The sequence below is a fragment of the Chiloscyllium plagiosum genome, unplaced genomic scaffold, assembly GCF_037043375.1.
Source record: "Chiloscyllium plagiosum isolate Xiang-an unplaced genomic scaffold, Cpla_swu_hap1 HiC_scaffold_32, whole genome shotgun sequence".
NCBI classification, from domain to species: domain Eukaryota; kingdom Metazoa; phylum Chordata; class Chondrichthyes; order Orectolobiformes; family Hemiscylliidae; genus Chiloscyllium; species Chiloscyllium plagiosum.
Genome location: NW_028270170.1, coordinates 49,039,764 through 49,059,418, shown reverse-complemented (window position 1 = coordinate 49,059,418; position 19,655 = coordinate 49,039,764). Strand labels below are relative to the sequence as shown.

The following is a 19,655-nucleotide window of genomic DNA, read 5'->3' as shown; positions in this document are numbered from 1 at the left end:
GCACTACAGAGGTAGTGTCTCCAACCCGCCCTCCTCCTCTAACCTAAATAATAAGACCCGTTGTGGTAAGTAGGTAAGTGCTGCATTTTGCTTGTTGTATTCTTTAGACCCAGTTTTTTTTTTCACAAAAGGTTACTTTCAGAGGGATGGCAGTGAAGGCAGTGCAATGTTCCTCTTGCAACATGTTTGAGGTGAGGGATGCCATGGTTGTCCCTGCTGAAAACACTTGCAGGAAGTGCACCCATCTCCAGCTCCTCCAAGACCGTGTTAGGGAACTGGAGCTGGAGTTGGATGAATTTAGGATCATTCGGGAGGCAGAGGGGGTCATAGATCGGAGCTTTAAGGAAGTAGTAACTCCAAAGATGGCAGATAGATGGGTGACAGTGAGGGGGACTGGGAGGAAGCAGCCAGTGCAGGGACCCCCTGCGGCCGTTCCCCTCAAGAACAAGTATACCGTTTTGGATACTTGTGGGGGGGACGACTTACCAGGGGCAAGTAACTGGGCTCAGGCCTCTGGCACGGAGCCTGTCCCCGTTACTCAGAAGGGAAGGGTGGAGAAGAGCAGGGCAATAGTAATTGGGGACTCGATAGTTCGGGGCACAGATAGGAGGATTTGTGGGAACGAGAGAGACTCACGTTTGGTATGTTGCCCCCCAGGTGCAAGGGTACGTGACGTCTCTGATCGTGTTTTCCGGGTCCTTAAGGGGGAGGGGGAGCAGCCCGAAGTCGTGGTCCACTTTGGCACCAATGACATAGGTAGGAGGAGCGCTGAGGATGTTAGGCAGGCTTTCAGGGAGCTAGGTTGGAAGCTCAGAGTTAGAACGAACAGAGTTGTTGTCTCTGGTTTGTTTCCCGTGCCACGTGATAGAGAGTCGAGGAATAGGGAGAGAGAACAGTTAAATGCGTGGCTACAGGGATGGTGCAGGAGGGAGGGATTCCGGTATTTGGATAACTGGGGTTCTTTCTGGGGAAGGTGGGACCTCTATAAACAGGATGGTCTACACCTGAATCTGAGGGGCACCAGTATCCTTGGTGGGAGGTTTGCTAGTGCTCTTGGGGGGGGGGGGGGGGTTTAAACTAACTCTGCAGGGGCATGGGAACCCAGACTGTAGCTTTAGGGTGCAGGACCTGGAGTGTAGGGAGGTTAGGAACATAGCATCAATTTCAAAGGAGGGTTCCTGTAAACAGGAAAGTGGTTTGAAGTGTGTATACTTCAATGCAAGAAGTATACGAAATAAGGTAGGTGAACTTGCAGCGTGGGTTGGTACCTGGGACTTCAATGTTGTGGCTATTACGGAGACATGGGTAGAACAGGGACAGGATTGGCTGTTGCAGGTTCCAGGGTTTAAATGTTTTAGTAGGGTCAGAGGTGGGGATAAAAGAGGGGGAGGTGTGGCATTGCTTGTCAAAGATAGTATTACAGCTGTGGAAAGGACGATGGATGAAGACTCGCCATCTGAGGTAGTTTGGGTTGAGGTTAGGAATAGGAAAGGTGAGCTCACCCTGTTAGGAGTTTTTTTACAGGCCTCCTAATAGTCCTAGAAACGTAGAAGAAAGGATTGCGAGGATGATTCAAGAGAAGAGTGAAAGTAATAGGGTGGTTGTTATGGGGGACTTTAACTTTCCTGATATTAATTGGGAAAGCTATAGCTCAAGTTCGTTAGATGGGTCAGTGTTTGTCCAATATGTGCAGGAGGGTTTCCTGACACAATATGTAGATAGGCCAACAAGAGGTGAGGCCATACTGGATTTGGTTCTGGGTAGTGAACCAGGCCAGGTGTTAGAATTAGAGGTAGGTGAGCACTTTGGGGACAGTGACCACAATTTGGTGACCTTTACTCTAGTGATGGAGAGGGATAAGTGTGTACTACAGGGCAAGAGTTATAGATGGGGGCAGGGAAATTATGATGCTGTGAGGCATGACTTAGGATGTGTGGCCTGGAAAAGTAAGCTTCAAGGCAAGGGTGTAATTGATATGTGGAGCTTGTTCAAGGAGCAACTATTGAGTGTCCTTGATAAGTATGTGCCCGTCAGGCAGGGAGGAAAGGGTCGTGTGAGGGAGCCGTGGTTTAATAAGGAATTGGAATCCCTTGTTAAATGGAAGAGGGCGGCCTATGTAAAGATGAGGCGTGAAGGTTCAATTGGGGCAATTAAGAGTTATAAGGTAGCCAGGAAGGACCTGAAGAGAGAGCTAAGAGCAGCAAGGAGGGGACATGAAAGGTCCTTAGTTGGTAGGATTAGGGAAAACCCTAAGGCTTTCTATAGGTATGTCAGGAATAAAAGAATGACTAGGGTAGGAATAGGTCCAGTCGTAGTGGGAAGTTGAGTGTGGAGGCTGAAGAGATTGGGGAGACACTGAATGAATACTTTTCGTCAGTATTCAATCAGGAACAGGACATTGTTGCCAATGTGAGTACTGAGTCACAATTAAGTAGAATGGATGGCTTTGAGGTATGTAGAGAAGAGGTGTTGGAAATTCTGGAAAGGGTGAAAATAGATAAGTCCCCTGGGCCTGATGGCATTTATCCTCGGATTCTCTGGGAAGCAAGGGAGGAGATTGCAGAGCCATTGGCCTTGATTTTTATGTCCTCGTTGTCTACAGGAGTAGTGCCAGAAGATTGGAGGCTAGCAAATGTGGTTCCCTTGTTCAAGAAGGGGATTAGGGATAACTCTAGTAACTATAGGCCGGTGAGTCTCACTTCTGTTGTGGGCAAAATCTTAGAGAGAATTGTAAGGGATAGGATTTATGAACATCTGGATAGGAATAATGTGATCAAGGATAGTCAGCATGGTTTTGTGAAGGGCATGTCGTGCCTCACAAACCTTATTGAATTCTTTGAGAAGGTGACTAAGGAGGTGGACGAGGGGAAAGCAGTAGATGTGGTGTATATGGATTTTAGTAAGGCGTTTGATAAGGTTCCCCATGGTAGACTACTGCAAAAAATACAGAGGTATGGCATTGAGGGTGAGTTGGAGGTTTGGATTAGGAGTTGGCTGGCTGGAAGAAGACAGAGGGTAGTAGTTGATGGCAAAGGTTCATCTTGGAGTGCCGTCACTAGCGGTGTTCCGCAAGGATCTGTTTTGGGACCATTGCTGTTTGTCATTTTTATAAATGACCTGGAGGAGGGCTTAGAAGGTTGGGTGAGCAAGTTTGCGGATGATACGAAAGTCGGAGGAGTTGTAGACAGTGAGGAAGGATGTGGCAGGTTACAGCGGGATATAGATAAGCTGCAGAACTGGGCAGAAAGGTGGCAAATGGAGTTCAATGTAGCTAAGTGTGAGGTGATTCACTTTGGTAAGAGTAATAAAAAGATGGGGTACTAGGCTAACGGTCGGATACTTGGTAGTGTGGATGAGCAGAGGGATCTTGGTGTCCATGTACACAAATCTTTGAAAGTTGCCACCCAGGTAAATAGTGCGGTGAAGAAGGCATATGGCGTACTGGCTTTTATTGGTAGAGGAATTGAGTTCCGGAGTACTGAGGTCATGTTGCAGTTGTATAGGACTCTGGTGCGGCCACATCTGGAGTATTGTGTGCAGTTTTGGTCGCCATATTATAGGAAGGATGTGGAGGCACTGGAACGAGTGCAGAGGAGGTTTACCAGGATGTTGCCTGGTATGGTAGAAAGATCGTATGAGGAAAGGCTGAGGCACTTGGGGTTGTTTTCATTGGAGAAAAGAAGGTTTAGGGGTGACTTGATAGAGGTGTATAAGATGATTAGGGGTTTAGATAGGGTCGACAGTGAGAATCTTTTTCCTCGTATGGAGTCAGCTATTACAAGGGGGCATAGCTTTAAATTAAGGGGGGGTAGGTATAGGACAAATGTTAGGGGTAGGTTCTTTACTCAGCGAGTCGTGAGTTCATGGAATGCCCTGCCAGTGGCAGTGGCGGACTCTCCCTCATTATGGGCATTTAAGCAGGCATTGGATAGGCATATGGAGGATAGTGGGCTAGTGTAGGTTAGGTGGGCTTGGATCGGCGCAACATCGAGGGCCGAAGGGCCTGTACTGCGCTGTATTCTTCTATGTTCTATGGTCAGAATTTTTTACACACAAAAAGATGTAAAAGCCTTGCCACTCTTAACACAAGCAAAGCAGAGAAATGATCAACACCAGCATAATGTATGTCAGCAGGAATGAAGAACTTTCAGAATTACCAGAGTGAGAGCATTATTCAAGCTAAAAATGAATGGGACACATGAGTAGCACTAGTCTAACAAGACAGTGCAGCCTCTAGACACCAAGTACCTAGGACAACCCGAAGCATGGTTACAACAGAGCTCCGACTGGAACAGTGTGGATCAGAAAGTCGTTTCCATGGCCACCCCCCCCATTGGGGGCTGCATACTCACCTGGCTGACCTCGCCCTACCCACTCTCCTCATACTCTTCATTCAGGACCTTACCTCTGCTCACACCGACCTCACCGCCACGCGCTCCTAAACTTTTCCGTCCTTTTATTCTCCGCCTTAAGCCTTTCCTTAAACCACTCCATTTTATTTCAGCCATTTCCTCACTTCCGCCATGAACGCACTTTAACGTCCGCACTTTCCCGCGCTGCGCATGCGTCTGCCTGCCCCCCCGGTCCCGGTTCTGCGCATGCGGAGCCGGCGGACGTCCCGGGCCCGGTACTCTACGCAGACGCACCCGGCCACCGTCACCAGGGCCAGCACTCTACGCAGGCGCATCCGGCTGTGGTCGCCGGCCTCCGGCGCGCTGCGCGTGCGTGGCCACAGGAGGCCGGAGTTTTTCGGGTTGTTGCTCCGGAAGAGCCGCTCGTTGTGCGGCCCAGTGTAGCCCGTTCGTGCACCTCTGGGGGCTGGGGCCCGTCCGATTCGCAAACGCCATGGAGACGGTGGTACCTGCGCGGTGTCGGGGCTAAATCGTGCAGGCAGCGGAGCGAGGGGCCCAGAGCCCCGGGTCAAACCGGAGACTGTGGAGTAGGCGGCCCAGGCGGCAAGGCCGGAGACCACCGGGACGTTCCCAAAACCGGCGGCAAACCGACCACAGGACACAAATGCAGGTACACTGAGAGCGTGCACCGCACAACCGGCCGTGCATAGACTGAGCTGAATATCCTGGGACTTACTAATGCTTTTGGATAACTCTGAGGTTTAGCGCTGTCTGTGTGTGTTGAACCGTTGCTGGGAACATAAAAGCGCAGTTTGCAGAGTTGCTGTGCAATCTGCCGGGGTTAGGGACTTTGTCGCTTCAAATGCATTGTTAGTGCAAAATACCTTGGGTTTTGCACAATATCCAAATGTGAGTTGAAATACGTTGTTCAAATGATGGTATTCAGATCGTGTTTAGCATATGCTGTTATACATTGACAGCTGGTTTCAAATATGATACCGATCCAAATATTGCAAAACACAGGGTAAAACGCATGTGTGCTAATGGACACGTACATAATACGTGGGGATACATGAATGCATTTGTGGAGAGATTGCACAGATCACACTACTTTATAGCGCTGAATATGAAATGCTAATACAAGTGTAATACGAGAGATTAATGCGGCCTTATTGAATAAACAGAAGATGCAGGTACTGTACACTGCAGAACAGACTTAAAAATGCTTCTTTAGTTTGTTTTTACATTTGCTGCTAGAGTGTGAGCATTGGTGGCAATGGCATAATTTATTGCCCACTCCCTGCTTCCCCCTTAGCTGCATTGAACTGCTTTTGTCAATGGAGTAGAGGGGCATAATGATATGCAGGTAGGTATGACTGTAGTGCTGTTAGGGTTGAGGTTCAGTATTTTGACAGTGACAATTTAGTTCCAAGTGGGGGAGGTGTGTAGCTTAGAGGTGAACTTTAGTTGGTGTTTCATGCATCTGCTGGCATTATCCTTTCGGGTGATTGAAGTTGGTCGTTTTGGATATACTTTAATGGGAACCTGTTGAGTTGCTGCAGTACATCTGATGGCTGGTTGCTCATTGCTGCCATTCTGGTGCATTTGGTACCAATTGAGTGGACTGCTTTGTCCTTGATGCTAACAAGCTGTTTGAAGTGCATTTGACTGTATTCTTAGCTTGTGCCCTTTAGATACTGGACAAACTTTGGGGAGTGAGTTACTCACAGCAGAGTTCCCAGCCTCTGACCTCTTCTTGTAGCCACAGTGTTTATATTGCTTGTTCAGTTCAGTCTCTAGCCAATGGTAATCCCAATACGTCAGCAATGTTATGGTGGTATACAGAGTTATATTGTTGTAGAATATAATGGAGTTTTATAGTATCTTGTGTTTCATAATCATGTCACTAATTAAGACATACTGAGACAGAGCAGAAAATTACATAAAATACTAAATTGAGCATAAAGAATTATCTTACAAATAACAAAACTTGCCATTCACCACTTCTGTATCCTGCAAGTACAGAGCCATTGCAAACATTGTCATACAGATTTATTGAATAAACTAGCAATTAGGATACAGAACTGGCTTAAAGGTAGAAGGCAGGGATTGTTGGTGGAGATTGGAAGCCTGCGATCATTGGAGTGACACAAGGATCGATGCTGGGCCCACTACTACTTGTCATTTAAGCTCACACCCAAATCATTTATATAAGAGGTAGAGTTAGTAAGTTTGCAGATGACACCAAAATTCGAGGTGTAGTGGACAGCAAAGAAGGTTACCTCAGATGACAACGGGATCTTGATCGGATGAACCAATGGGCTGAGGAGTGGCAGATGGAGTTTAATTCAGATAAAAGTGATGTGCTGCATTTTGGAAGAGCAAAGCTTAGCAGGACTTATATACTTAATGGTAAAGTCCTAGGGAGTGTTGCTGAACAAAGAGACCTTGGAGTGCAGGTTCATAGCTCCTTGAAAGTAGAGTCGCAGGTAGATAGGATAGTGAAGGAGGTGTTTTGGTATGCTTTCCTTTATTGGTCAGAGTATTGAGTACAGGAGTTGGGAGGTCATGTTGCGGCTGTTGGTTAGGTCACTGTTGGAATATTGCATGCAATTCTGGTCTCCTCCTTATCAGAAAGATGTTGTGAAACTTGAAAGGATTCAGAAAAGATTTACAAGGATGTTGCCAGGGTTGGAGGATTTGAACTATAGGGAGAGGTTGAAGAGGCTAGGGCTGTTTACCCTGGAATGCTGGTGACTTTATAGAAGTTTATAAAATCATGTGGGGCATGGGTACGATAAATAGACAAGGCCTTTTCACTAGGGTAGGGGAGTCCAGAAGTTGAAGGCATAGGTTTAGGGTGAGAGGGGAAAGATGTAAAAGAGACCTAAGGGGCAACCTTTTCACGCAGAGGGTGGTACGTGTATGGAATGAGCTGCCAGAGGATGTGGTGGAGGCTGGTACAATTGCAACATTTAAGACGCATTTGCATGGGTATATGAATAGGAAGGGTTTGGAGGGATATGGGCCGGGTGCTGGCAGGTGGGACTAGATTGGGTTGGGATATCTGGTTAGCATGGACGAGTTGGACTGAAGGGTCTGTTTCCGTGCTGTACACCTCTATGACTCTAAGTGTAAAATGTTCTTAGATATTATAATGCAATGTGGAGCTAATATGCTTGAATTCATTTTATATACCTTAGTTCAGTAATGTATACAAATGAAGATTCGCAGAGCAGTGCAGATCATGCTGAAATACTGTAGCACAGTCAGGCAAAGCTTATTTAAGATATGAGGAGAAAGTGAGGTCTGCAGATGCTGGAGATCAGAGCTTCCTGAAGAAGGGCTTATGCCCGAAACGTCGATTCTCCTGTTCCCTGGATGCTGCCTGACCTGCTGCGCTTTTCCAGCAACACATTTTCAGCTCTTATTTAAGATATCCAAGACATCATCAGTGCACATTTGCAAAACTGACACTTCCAGTTGGGTGATCTTGTTGAAGAGAACGAAGGTAAGCCAAGCTTTTCTGATATGGCCTTACAAAAGCAATGCACAATTTTCCAGGCAATGTTTTAAATGTAGAGAATTCAGTGTAGGATATTTTCGTGTAATCATCCTGCAATGGTGTAGCATATACAAAGAAAAATCCAACATCGGTGTACACATGGGCGTGTTGCCGAGCAGTGTTCTGCCCCGATGCAACTAATCAGAGTAAAATTGGATAGATGGAGATGTGCTGAACATGTTATTATCTATCAGAGCCAAGGTGGAATAAAACAATAAATTAGCCAAGCAACACAGTGGTACTGCATAATGTTCTTAATTTATTCAGATAAATAGATGTAGTATAGACTATGTAGTCAGTTATCTTTAATGGATGAGATAGCAGCACAACAATATAGTATGAAGGAGAGGTCTGATAATGACCCTGTCAGTTAAATACAGCCTCTTTTGCATTGTGGTTTGAGAAGAAGGTGGGAAATGGTTTTTGGAAGGGTTTGGGTTTTGGAAACATTGGGGGTATCATTGGGTCAGATATTAGAATTGGGAATGTGTTACCACTGAAGTGGCAAACGAATAGAGCACTGAATCTTTTGAGGGTGAAAGCTTGAAAGAGGTAAGGTTTGTCATGTTTGTTAGTATTTGCATAAGGGAAGCATAGTGATGGAGATTTTAAAGTATTATTTGACCAATTGCGTGTTGAGGTGACTAAGAGATGAAGAGTGGGGGGAAGAATGGCAAAACATCAGAGAGTGGAAGAGCTTCAGTTTTAATAGACGTTTGGATTTTAATTGGAGCTAGGAAATTGAGAGGCATGCCTTAGAAGTATTGAATCTGAGAATAGTCAGTAATGAGAGCGTGAATATGAAGGGGAAATTATTCATGTTGAGCAACAAAGTGTGGAGGTAGTCAAGCTCAGAAGATGCATAGAGATAGTCAGTTAAGTGAGGTGGCGTGGGAAAAGAAAAACAAACTGAGGCAATGGATTCCTTCCATGTTAGGAACAATGGCTTTAATGCACGAGTCCAATTTGTCATTTTTGATTTGAGTTTCTTACCCCATTCGGATTTGCAGATTTCTCCTGTAACATTTTGCAGAACTACCAATGGAGCAAAGATTGGGCATAAGACCATCATGAGCCTGAGGATGGGCAGTGTTTCAGAAACCAACAAATTGCCTCCAAAAAGTTAATAAAAAGGGAAGAAAACAGAATATGAAGTAAAAAAAAACCACGGATACACAGGAGCTTTGACAAGCATTTAAACATGAAGACAGGAGTTAAATCAAATGCTGGTCCTATAGAAGCAGAGACAGGGGAAGTCATTATGGGGAATGAGAAAATGGTAGAGCCATTGAATCAATATTTTGTCCGTCTTCACATTGAAAGAGAAGTTGTGCATCAGACTACGTTTAGAGTTATAAAATTTTTGGCTACAGAGATACACCAACTGTGATTTTCAACAAGTCTGTAGATTCTGGAAATGGTCCCAACAGATAGGACAAAGTATTTTAAATCAAACTGTTTGGGCATGTTATGATTTACCTTTGGAATAGGTGGGACTTCAACCTGAATCTTCTGGCCCTGATATCGGGACACTACCACTGCACCACAAGAGCCCCACCCAGCAGTTTGGAAGTTAACAAATATAATATTGCTCAAAGTTTGGGAGAAGATTGTAACTCGGGTACTTGTTGTGGTTCTGTTCGCCGAGCTGGGAATTTGTGTTGCAGTCGTTTCGTCCTCTGTCTAGGTGACACCCTCAGTGCTTGGGAGCCTCCCGTGAAGCGCTTCTGTGATGTTTCCTCTGGCATTTATAGTGGTTTGTCTCTGCCGCTTCCGGTTGTCAGTTCCAGCTGTCCGCTGCAGTGGCCGGTATATTGGGTCCAGGTCGATGTGCTTATTGATTGAATCTGTGGATGAGTGCCATGCCTCTAGGAATTCCCTGGCTGTTCTCTGTTTGGCTTGTTCTATAATAGTAGTGTTGTCCCAATCGAACTCATGTTGCTTGTCATCTGTGTATGTGGCTACTAAGGATAGCTGGTCGTGTCGTTTCGTGGCTAGTTGGTGTTCATGGATGCGGATCGTTAGCTGTCTTCCTGTTTGTCCTATGTAGTGTTTTGTGCAGTCCTTACGTGGGATTTTGTACACTACATTGGTTTTGCTCATGCTGGGTATTGTGTCCTTCATCCTGGTGAGTTGTTGTCTGAGAGTGGCTGTTGGTTTGCGTGCTGTTATGAGTCCTAGTGGTCGCAGTAGTCTGGCTGTCAGTTCAGAAATATTTTTGATGTATGGTAGTGTGGCTAGTCCTTAGGAGCCACACACTCAGATGACAAGCAACATGAGTTCGACTGGGACAACACTACTATTATAGGACAAGCCAAACAGAGAACAGCCAGGGAATTCCTAGAGGCATGGCACTCATCCACAGATTCAATCAATAAGCACAACCTGGACCCAACTTACCGGCCACTGCAGCGGTGAGCTGGAGCTGACAACCGGAAGCGGCAGGTACAAATCACTATAAATGCCAGAGGAAACATCACAGAAGCGCTTCACAGGAGGCTCCCAAGCACTGAAGATGTCACCTAGAGAGGGGACGAAACGTCTGCAACACAAATTTCCAGCTCGGCGAACAGAACCACAACATAATATTGTTATTTGAGAAAGGAGGGACAGAGAGTCCAGAAAATTACAGGCCAATTAGCCTTACATCAGTTATCAGGAAAGTTTTGGAATCTATTGGGTTAATGTGTTTTGGAAAGCATAATTAGACAAATGTGAAAATTCAGTTGAGAAATTTATTGGGGTTTTTGAGTATGTAACTAACTGAATAAATAAAGGGAAATTAGTACAAAATATGAGGGTCTGATATCTAATATGCAGCAGCCTTTTGACCAATACCATGCCCAATTTTGGATCTTTTAGGAATTTGGACTGTACGCCGAATTAAATAAGAACAACTAATTATTTAACTTTCAATTTTCCAACCTGGCCTGAGGGTGATTCATCCTTTATTTTCAAGATTGATCATCCTTCCGAACCACCAGTATAAATAGGTTATACTCTTGGTGAGGCAAATTCCTTGTACCTAATCTCAGCATTTACAATCCAGGTTTGTGTGTTCAGTGGTTAGTGATTTATGTAAATTCACATTGAGTTTGCAATTATTATTTTTTTCTCTACTCACTGTATTCTGTGGGTTGAGAGAAAAATCTCCAGCTGAATTTGGAGTATTGACATGCACTTTCCAAATGTATTCAATAAAGTGTAATGCAAAAGGCTAATATGCTAGACAAGGGCTCAGTAAATTGGGGATAACATTAACACAAATCGAGGATTGGTTAATGGATGGGAAACAGGCATGTATGCATAAACAGTGCATTTTCAAGTTGGCAGGCTATGACTAGTGATGTGCTGAAAGATCAGTGCTTGACCTCCACTTTTATGATCTATATTAATCAATAAATTAATTGATAGTAATGTAGACTCTAAGTTTGCTAGGTGGACTTGCATACTGAGGGGGACAAAGACTGTAAAGGAATAGACAGTTTGAATAAGTGTGCAACAAATTGAATCTTGTGGGCAAATGTGAGGTTATTTAGTTTAGTGGTAAGAAAGGAAAAGCAGAATATCTTTTAAAGGTGCGAAATTTATCAATGTTGATGTTCAGAAAGGGGCCTCAATTTAATGTTTCCTCCAATAGCGTTACACTTCTTCACTACTGCAGGAGAATATTAGCTTTGATTTTTGTTCTTCAGTGCTGGAATGAATCTTGAAGCCACAACGTCTAATTCAAAGGGGATCATGCTACCAACTGAGCCACAGCTAATCAAAGTTTCTTCTCGCATCTTTTAAGATTTTCCTCATATCTGACCCTGATCATACTTTTGATCATCTGCCTTAACACCTTATGTGCTTGTTGGCAAACAGTATTTTCAGCGTACTGTTTTCAGCCAAAAATCACTCTTGGACTGGTTTTGAAACCGTTCATGCTGTTGTTTAGAACAACAGCAAAATTACACTGCAAATGTCTTTGAAGATAATGATTTGTAGTTCTTCAAGCTTTCATTGAGCTTAGTCAAACAGCCACAGTAGGTAAATTGGGCACAACTTGTGAGAATTGGAGGGCTAATTAATACATTGAGTAACATCAGGCAGACAAAGGTGAGGACTGTAGACGCTGGAAATGAGAGTTGAGAGTGTGGTCTGGAAGAGCAGCAGGTCAGGCAGCATCTGAGGACCAGGAAAATCGACATTTCGGGCAAAGGTCCTTCATCAGGAATGAGGCTGTGAGCCGAGGGGATGGTGAGATAAACTGGAGGGGAATAGGGCTGGGGGGAGGTATCTGAGAGTGCGTTGGTAGATGGAGGTGGGGGTAATGGGGATAGGTCAGAGAGGAAGGTGAAGCAGATAGGTGGGAAGGAGGATTGACGGATGGGACAGGTCAAGAGGGTGGTGCTGAGCTGCAAGATTGGAACTGGGATAAGGTGGGAGGAAGGGAACTGAGGAAACTGGTGAAATCCACATCAATGCCGTAGGGTTAGAGGGTCCCGAAGCGGAAGATGAGGCATTCCTCCTCCAGATGTCGGTGGTTAGGGAGTGGCGACAGAGGAGGACCAGGAGTTGCATGTCCTTGACGGAGTGGGAGGGGGAGTTGAAGTGTTCAGCCCTGGTGGGGTTGGTTGGTGCGGGAGTCTGGGAGGATCGAGGGCGGGTAACAGACTGGCACTGGATGTCCAGGTGGATTAAGTGTGTTGGAGGCGAGAGAAGGGGTCCTTGGAAGGTAGGTGGGGGCGGTGGTCTTGGTGGAAAATTCCCCCTCCCTCCACCTTGTCCCAGTTCCAACCTTGCAACTTGGCTCTGACCTCATGACCTGTCCTACCTGTACATCTTCCTTCCCACCTATCCGCTCCACCCTCCCTTCTGATCTATCGCCATTACCCCTGCCTCCATCTATCTATTGCTCTCTCAGCTACCCCCGCCACACCCCACTCCCCTCCCATTTATCTCACCACCCCCTCGGCTCACAAGCCTCATTCCTGATGAAGGGCTTTCGCCCGAAAGGTCGATTCTCCTGCTCCTCGAATGCTGTCTGACCTGTGCTTTTCCAGCACCCCACACTCGACTAACGTCAGGCAGGTTCTGTTTACACAGAACTGAATCTTTGAAGACACACTCTGTTTTGAAGGAGGATCATCTCATTCAAACATAAGTGAATATATATCTTATGTATGTGACTGATGATTATTTTTATATGTAGCTGACTAGCTAAAATCCTGCAAGCTTAGGCTGATTTTTACAGAGTATTGTGAGTTCAACTCTTCATGAAGTCAAGTTGAACAAAGTAGAATTGGTTGGAACTTGCAGATGTTGAATCAGGCTAATTTACTTTCTGTAGTTTGAAAGTCTGTATACAGGAAAACAGTACCGTGTACAATGGTCAGTTATAAAATAAGAGCTTTTGAAATACTATAGCCGTTATAATTTCCTTTCAAGGTGTTGATTAAGTATATTTATAATAAATGAATGGATTAAATTACGAGTATATATGTTCAGTTTATCTGTAAAATGCATTTAATTGTTAGTTCAGGGCTGATGTGAGACTTGGTATCCAGATGTGAGGAAGATTTTTGGGAGGTAAAGCTTGGATCTGTAGCTGAAGCAATTTAGAAAGGGGTTTTCTGATCATTCATTATCAAAGATAGGCATCAGGCCAATAAAGATGTAGAAAGGATAAAAAGATTTGTAAAGTATTTATTAGATTTATGGAAAATATTGAGAGTAGAAGGCACAGGAAAGGCATGGGTATTTTAAATTCCAGCTTTACTCGTTTCCTTTGTGCTGATTTTCTGACTCTGTGTTGCATTCTGCTATTTCGAAGATTCGTTTTGCTGTGCAATGTTTTCTCCTACTATGGCAAATCAGAAACTGTTTCTCATTTCCAAATTCAACCCTGTCACTCTGTGAAAGTGCATTTGGGCTACATTGAAGATTGAATTAAATGTGTTTATTCATTTCAGATGGCAAAATAAGTGGGCTTTGAACATTGTACAATAAAAGTAAGATTTGGACTCCTGCAAACTGTTGGATCGGTTATAATGTAGCAGCAGTAGGAATCGGGGGGGCTGCGGCTAGTTGAACATATCACCAAAGCCAGGTTAAACAAATTAAACTTGAAAACACTGAAGCTCTGTCTGCTTTTAAAATATGGCAAACCTGACTGAAGACTCCAGTATAAAAATACACAACTTTGTTTTAGCTTCAGTACATGCCAGGTGCAAAAAAAATAATAATTTCCCAACCTGTTCAGACCTCCTTTCATGAAGGAAAGTTTTGAAATTGTAAATTTCTGTACCTATGCTTGCATTCCTCTGTAGTGGGGAAAGCCTGCAACCCCTTTATGTTTGGGATGAGCACTCAATGACTAGCATTCCTAAGAAGTATTTAAGATAATTAGTGTTCATCTAACCAGGAACATTTGCTTTCGGATGGGTTGAGGGAAGCTAAAGATCCATGATGTGATCGGATGGTTAATATGGCTATTGTCTAACATGCTTGCTGCTAACTGATCTTGTGTTGCTAGAACCAGTCACCTCACACTTAAAGGCTCCTGACCGCTGTGGTTTTTCCAGGATTGACAGTATGCAAAGGATACATGATCTGGATTGTCCTGAGTCAAGATGAAGTTAGCACATTAGCCAGAAAGGGAAGAACATTCAATTTGAAGAAATGTTGTGTAGATCCTTGTAAGTTTTGTACCCTTCTGACTGTATGTTTTGGAGACTTGTGTGTCTGACTCCACATTAAGTACACTGTGGACGTGCCAAGACTGTTAAAGAAAAACAAAATCTACGGGAAAAATGTTGCATTTTTGTAGCATCTTTTACAATCAGTGTCTCACACAATTCTACTGCTAATTAATCTCATGATTGTTTGGAACATGTAAGATGTAATGGGTTTTTACCTAGCAGAGTATTTTACCTGATGTGTTAGCTCATGCAATATAAGAAGTTGGGAATGGATATTGTAGTATTGAAGAATCTAACAGACATTTACTACAGCAAGCCATTATGCACAAATCTGACAATCCTCAGACATCTAAGTCTGGGCAAATAGACAATAGACAATAGGTGCAGGAGTAGGCCATTCAGCCCTTCGCGCCTGCACCGCCATTCAATATAATCATGGTTGATCATTCCTAATCAGTATCCTGTTCCTGCCTTATCTCCATAACCCTTGATTCCACTATCTTTGAGAGCTCTATCCAACTCTTTCTTAAATGAATCCAGAGAGTGGCCTCCACTGCCCTCTGGGCAGAGCATTCCACACAGCCACCACTCTCTGGGTGAAGACGTTTCTCCTGAGCTCTGTCCTAAATGGTCTACCCCGTATTTTTAAGCTGTGTCCTCTGGTTCGGCACTCACCCATCAGTGGAAATATGTTTCCTACTGCCAGAGTGTCCAATCCTTTCATAATCTTATATGTCTCAATCAGATCCCCTCTCAGCCTTCTAAACTCAAGCGTATACAAGCCCAGTCGCTCCAATCTTTCAGTGTAAGGTAATCCTGCCATTCAAGTCCCACCTTCTCCAGAGGTTTGTAACAACATCTCTGAACTGCTAGTTTAGTAAATACCTTCAGGTCTTAGTCATATAGTGATACATCGTGAGAAAGAAAAATCCAGTTTCCTAATACATTTTCTACAATTCTACCTATAATTTGTTTTTGGCCTTTCCTTTCATGCACAATTGGGAAACAACAAATTTATTAGTGCTTCTGTTATAGAATAAATTACTAAACTATTGGCTGATTATAGGAGGAAAAAAAGTGGACTGCAGATGCTGGAGATCAGAGTCAAAAAGTGTGGTGTTGGAAAAGCACAGCCGGTCAGGCAACATCTGAGGAGTAGGAGAGTCAATGTTTTGAGCATAAGTTTTTAGTCAGGAATGATGAAGGATTGTTTGACTACAAATTGTGTGACAACAGGATTATATCTAGTTGTTAACTATAATGAACTGTGATTTCATTCCTGATGACGAGCTTGTGCTCAATACATCGGCTCTCCTGTTCCTAGGATGCTGCCTGACCAACTGTGCTTTTCCACTATGGGTTGATTATGGGTTGATTATAAGAAATGTAAAGTGCTTATTACTATTGCCTAATTTATGGTCTGAAACTTCTCTATCCACTTCAATCTGTCCCTTCCTATTTCTCATGACATTGTCAGCTGCTTTCGGAACTGGATGGGCCCCAGTTACACCTGCCTCTTTGTTGGCTATGTCGAACAGTCCTTCCTCAGTACCTACACAGGCACTGTGCCCCAACTCTTCCACCGTTACATCAATGACTGCATCAGTGCAGCGTCCTGCACCCGGGCTAACTGAAGCAGTTCATTGACTTCGCCCACAACTTCCTCCCCGCCCTCAAATTCACTTGGTCCATCTCGGACACCTCCCTCCCCTTTTTTGACCTCCATTTTCATCTCCAGCGACAGTCTCCAGATGGATGTTTACTGCAAATCTACAGACTCCCATAACTACCTGGACTACACCACTTCCCACCCAGTATCCTGCAAGAACTCCATCCCATTCTCCTAATTCCTCTGCCGCATCTACTCAGATGAGTATCCCAGATGTCCCCTATTTCAAACAATGTGCTTTTCCTCCCTCTGTCATCCAGACATTCCTCCACTGTACCACCTTCATTTCCCATTCCACTACTCTCAACCCCCCCCCCCATGCAATAAAGACAGAGTCCCCCTTGCCCTCACCTACCACCCCACCTGAATCCAATGCATCATCCTTAAACAAGTTCGCCAACTCCAACTAGACCCCACCACCAAGAACATCTTCCCCTTTCCACTCCTCTCTGTCTTCTGCAAGGGCCGTTCCCTTTGACAGTCCTTGGTTTGAGCCACTCTCCCCACCGATTTTTCCCCCCCCTTCCTCCGAATCCCCAGGTACCTTCCTCTGCAACTGGAAAAGATGCAAAACCTGCTAGTACACCACCTCACCTCACCTCCACCCAGAGTCCCAAACAATTCTTCCAGGTGAGACAGAGATTCACTGCCTCTCTTCCAACCTGGTTTACTGCATCAGGTGATCCCGATGTGGTCTTCTCTACATCGGAGAGACCGAACATAAACTTAGGAAATGGTTTGAGCATTACAGCCAGGTCCGCAGGGACTGCCAGACCTCCCAGTCACCGCCCATTTTAATTCCCCTTCCCACTCCCTTTCCGACATGATCATCCTTGGTCTCCTCCATTGCCACAATGAACCAAACTGCAAATTGGAGGAGCAACAGCTTATCTTCTGCCTAGGCAGCCTACAGCCCAGAGGACTCAACATTGAGTTCTCTAATTTTGGATAACCTCCCTTCCCAACTCCTCCCCTTCTCCTCTACTCCTCCCTGCCACCAACTGGATTCATTCCTCCCACTGACCAACCAGGTCATATCCTCTGCCTGTCTTCACCTATTCCCATTCACCACCCTGCCCTCACCACCCCCTTTATCTGCAGCTTCCCCCAACATCCACCTCCAGTCCTGAAGAAGGGTTAGACCTGCAATGTCGACTTCTTCACCACCAGATGTTGCTTTGCTTGCTGTCTTCTTCTTGGCTTCTTCCAGCCTCATGCCTATCTATTCTGATACCTTAGCTAAATGCCCATTGTGTGTGAGAGAGAATTCAGAAAGCAAAAGTCTGGTCACGTTAAAAGTCAAACCAAATATTGTACCTTGAATCTCATAATGAAAAATTGCAAAACACGCTAAAGAAATCTGATTATTCATGAGACTTGATTACTGCGGAAGTTTGGATTTGTTGTGAAAACGCAAAGTTATTTATCTGCCATACCTAGCCAAATCTACCTTTGACTCTGGGCCACATTATGTAGGTTGCTATTAATGCTATCTGGCCCGTGATCGCCATATCAGGGCTGTGAGGGATGGCCAATGAATGCAATATTTTGCGTATTATCCATTTGACAGAAGTTTCTGATGTGGTGTAAAGTCCATATGTACTTACTAGCAGAGGTTATAGGTAGTTTGCATTTTTAATCACTGTGGCCAATTATTTCTGCCCTCCTTAACCTTGCGCACTTTAGCCATTTGAGGTTTTTTTTCCTTTATTCATTGGATATTGTTGGCTAATTTGTTAAAAAAGCACACAATCTGCAGGCAGCCAATCCATGTGACATTTTATAAATTCCTACTTTGGAAATAGCACCAGTCTGACTCAAGATTGGAATACAGACAGACTCTAACCCCACACCTTTAGTGCAATGTCTGAGCTGAGATGCCTTTTTTTTATATAAAACCTTAAGTTATCTTGGGAATGTGAATTGAAAGAAGTTCTGGGATTTACATATTAATGAGTTGGTGCCTGCCCACCCATTCTAAAAGATGAAAGACGTAACTGCATTCTAGATGTGTTCAATGTATTGCATCCGTTGCATGAAACTTCGATCTTTTGCTCTCAATTCTATGTCTTACAACCTTGCCCTACTAGTTATCTGATGAAAGTGGAGTGTTCCGAAAGCTATACTTCCAAATAAACCTGTTGGACCATACCCTGGTGATGGGTGCTTTTTAACCATGTCAAATAGGAACAAATGGTTGATTAAACCACATGATAGACTTGATGCTGTCAAAGTTGAGTCATGCCAGAAGAGACCTATTAAATTTGTAAACCACCCCCCCACCCCGCAACAAAAATAATGCGTTAATATACAAAAACTAGCTAGGCTCACCACTGTTGCCAAGAAGTTCTGCTTTGGATGATGTGTTAAAACTTGCTTTAGTGCATCGACTGCTTAAGTGATGTACAACATCCCTTTACACTAAGAGGACTTCTCCAGGTTCACTCACCAGTATTCAGCCCACAAGCAAAACAGACTAACCATCCATTCATTCATATGCTGTTTGGGGAATCTTGCTTAACACACTTGGGTCTACATTACAATAATTGCATTTCAAACTTAATTTATCAACAGTAAGTTGTTCAAAGTCTCCATGCAAATATGAAGGGTCCTTTAAATTCCAGAATTTCTGTCTTTGTTGCATTCTTCACCATGCTTCGATCATTAGAGGAATGAATAGACACAGGTCATGCAGCCTGTTGGGTCTGTGCTACCAATCACTGAATGGTTGAAAATCTGTCTTTCTTAGCCTTGAATGTACTTAACGACCTTTTAATGCAGCCTCTGCACTCTGTGGTAAAGAGTTCTACAGATGAACTACCACCAGAAAAAATCCTAGCCTCTCTTTAAATGGGGTCCCTCTTGGAACCTTTAGTCTGAAATAATGCCCCCTCGTTCTAGATTCTCTCAAAATGAGAAACAATCTCTCCGCATTTACATGTGAAGCTCCCTAAGAGTCCTTTATGTTTCAATAGGGACATCTCTCATTTAATGATATCAAATTTTAGACTCCAACACAAATAGTGACATCTTCTGCATATTTATCCTGACAAACCTCTTCATAATTTTGATATCCATTAGGCCTCCTCACGGTCTTTGGTTTTATACTTAAAAACATCCTCTCTACTGTTCAGTCTTTCCTGATCATAGAAAATAAACAAAACTGTGTAATAATACGGATCCTGTTAATCCTGGACAGCCACTTTGTTGGAAACATGGTATTCATTATTTGCTCTTCCAGTTGTGTCAGTTACAAAGGTCCCACTTAGAATGAATTAAACATGCTGTTTTGGGGAGTTTGTGCACTTGTTCACGTGATCCCTTGCTTTGCCGTCACAGTTGTCCCTTCTTATTTCTTGTCACACATTTAATTGAACACATTG

The 19,655-nt window shown here is 44.0% G+C and overlaps 1 protein-coding gene across 1 annotated transcript in view; it reads left to right on the top strand.

Moving 5' to 3' along the window:
- The first annotated feature begins 4,745 nt into the window (after positions 1-4,745).
- The window catches only part of map3k3 (mitogen-activated protein kinase kinase kinase 3), a 158,650-nt gene continuing 143,740 nt past the window's right edge, over positions 4,746-19,655 (top strand). The window contains exon 1 of the mRNA XM_043675368.2: positions 4,746-5,022. The gene's annotated coding sequence lies outside the window, so the exon portion shown is untranslated. The remainder of the gene's footprint in view (positions 5,023-19,655) is intronic.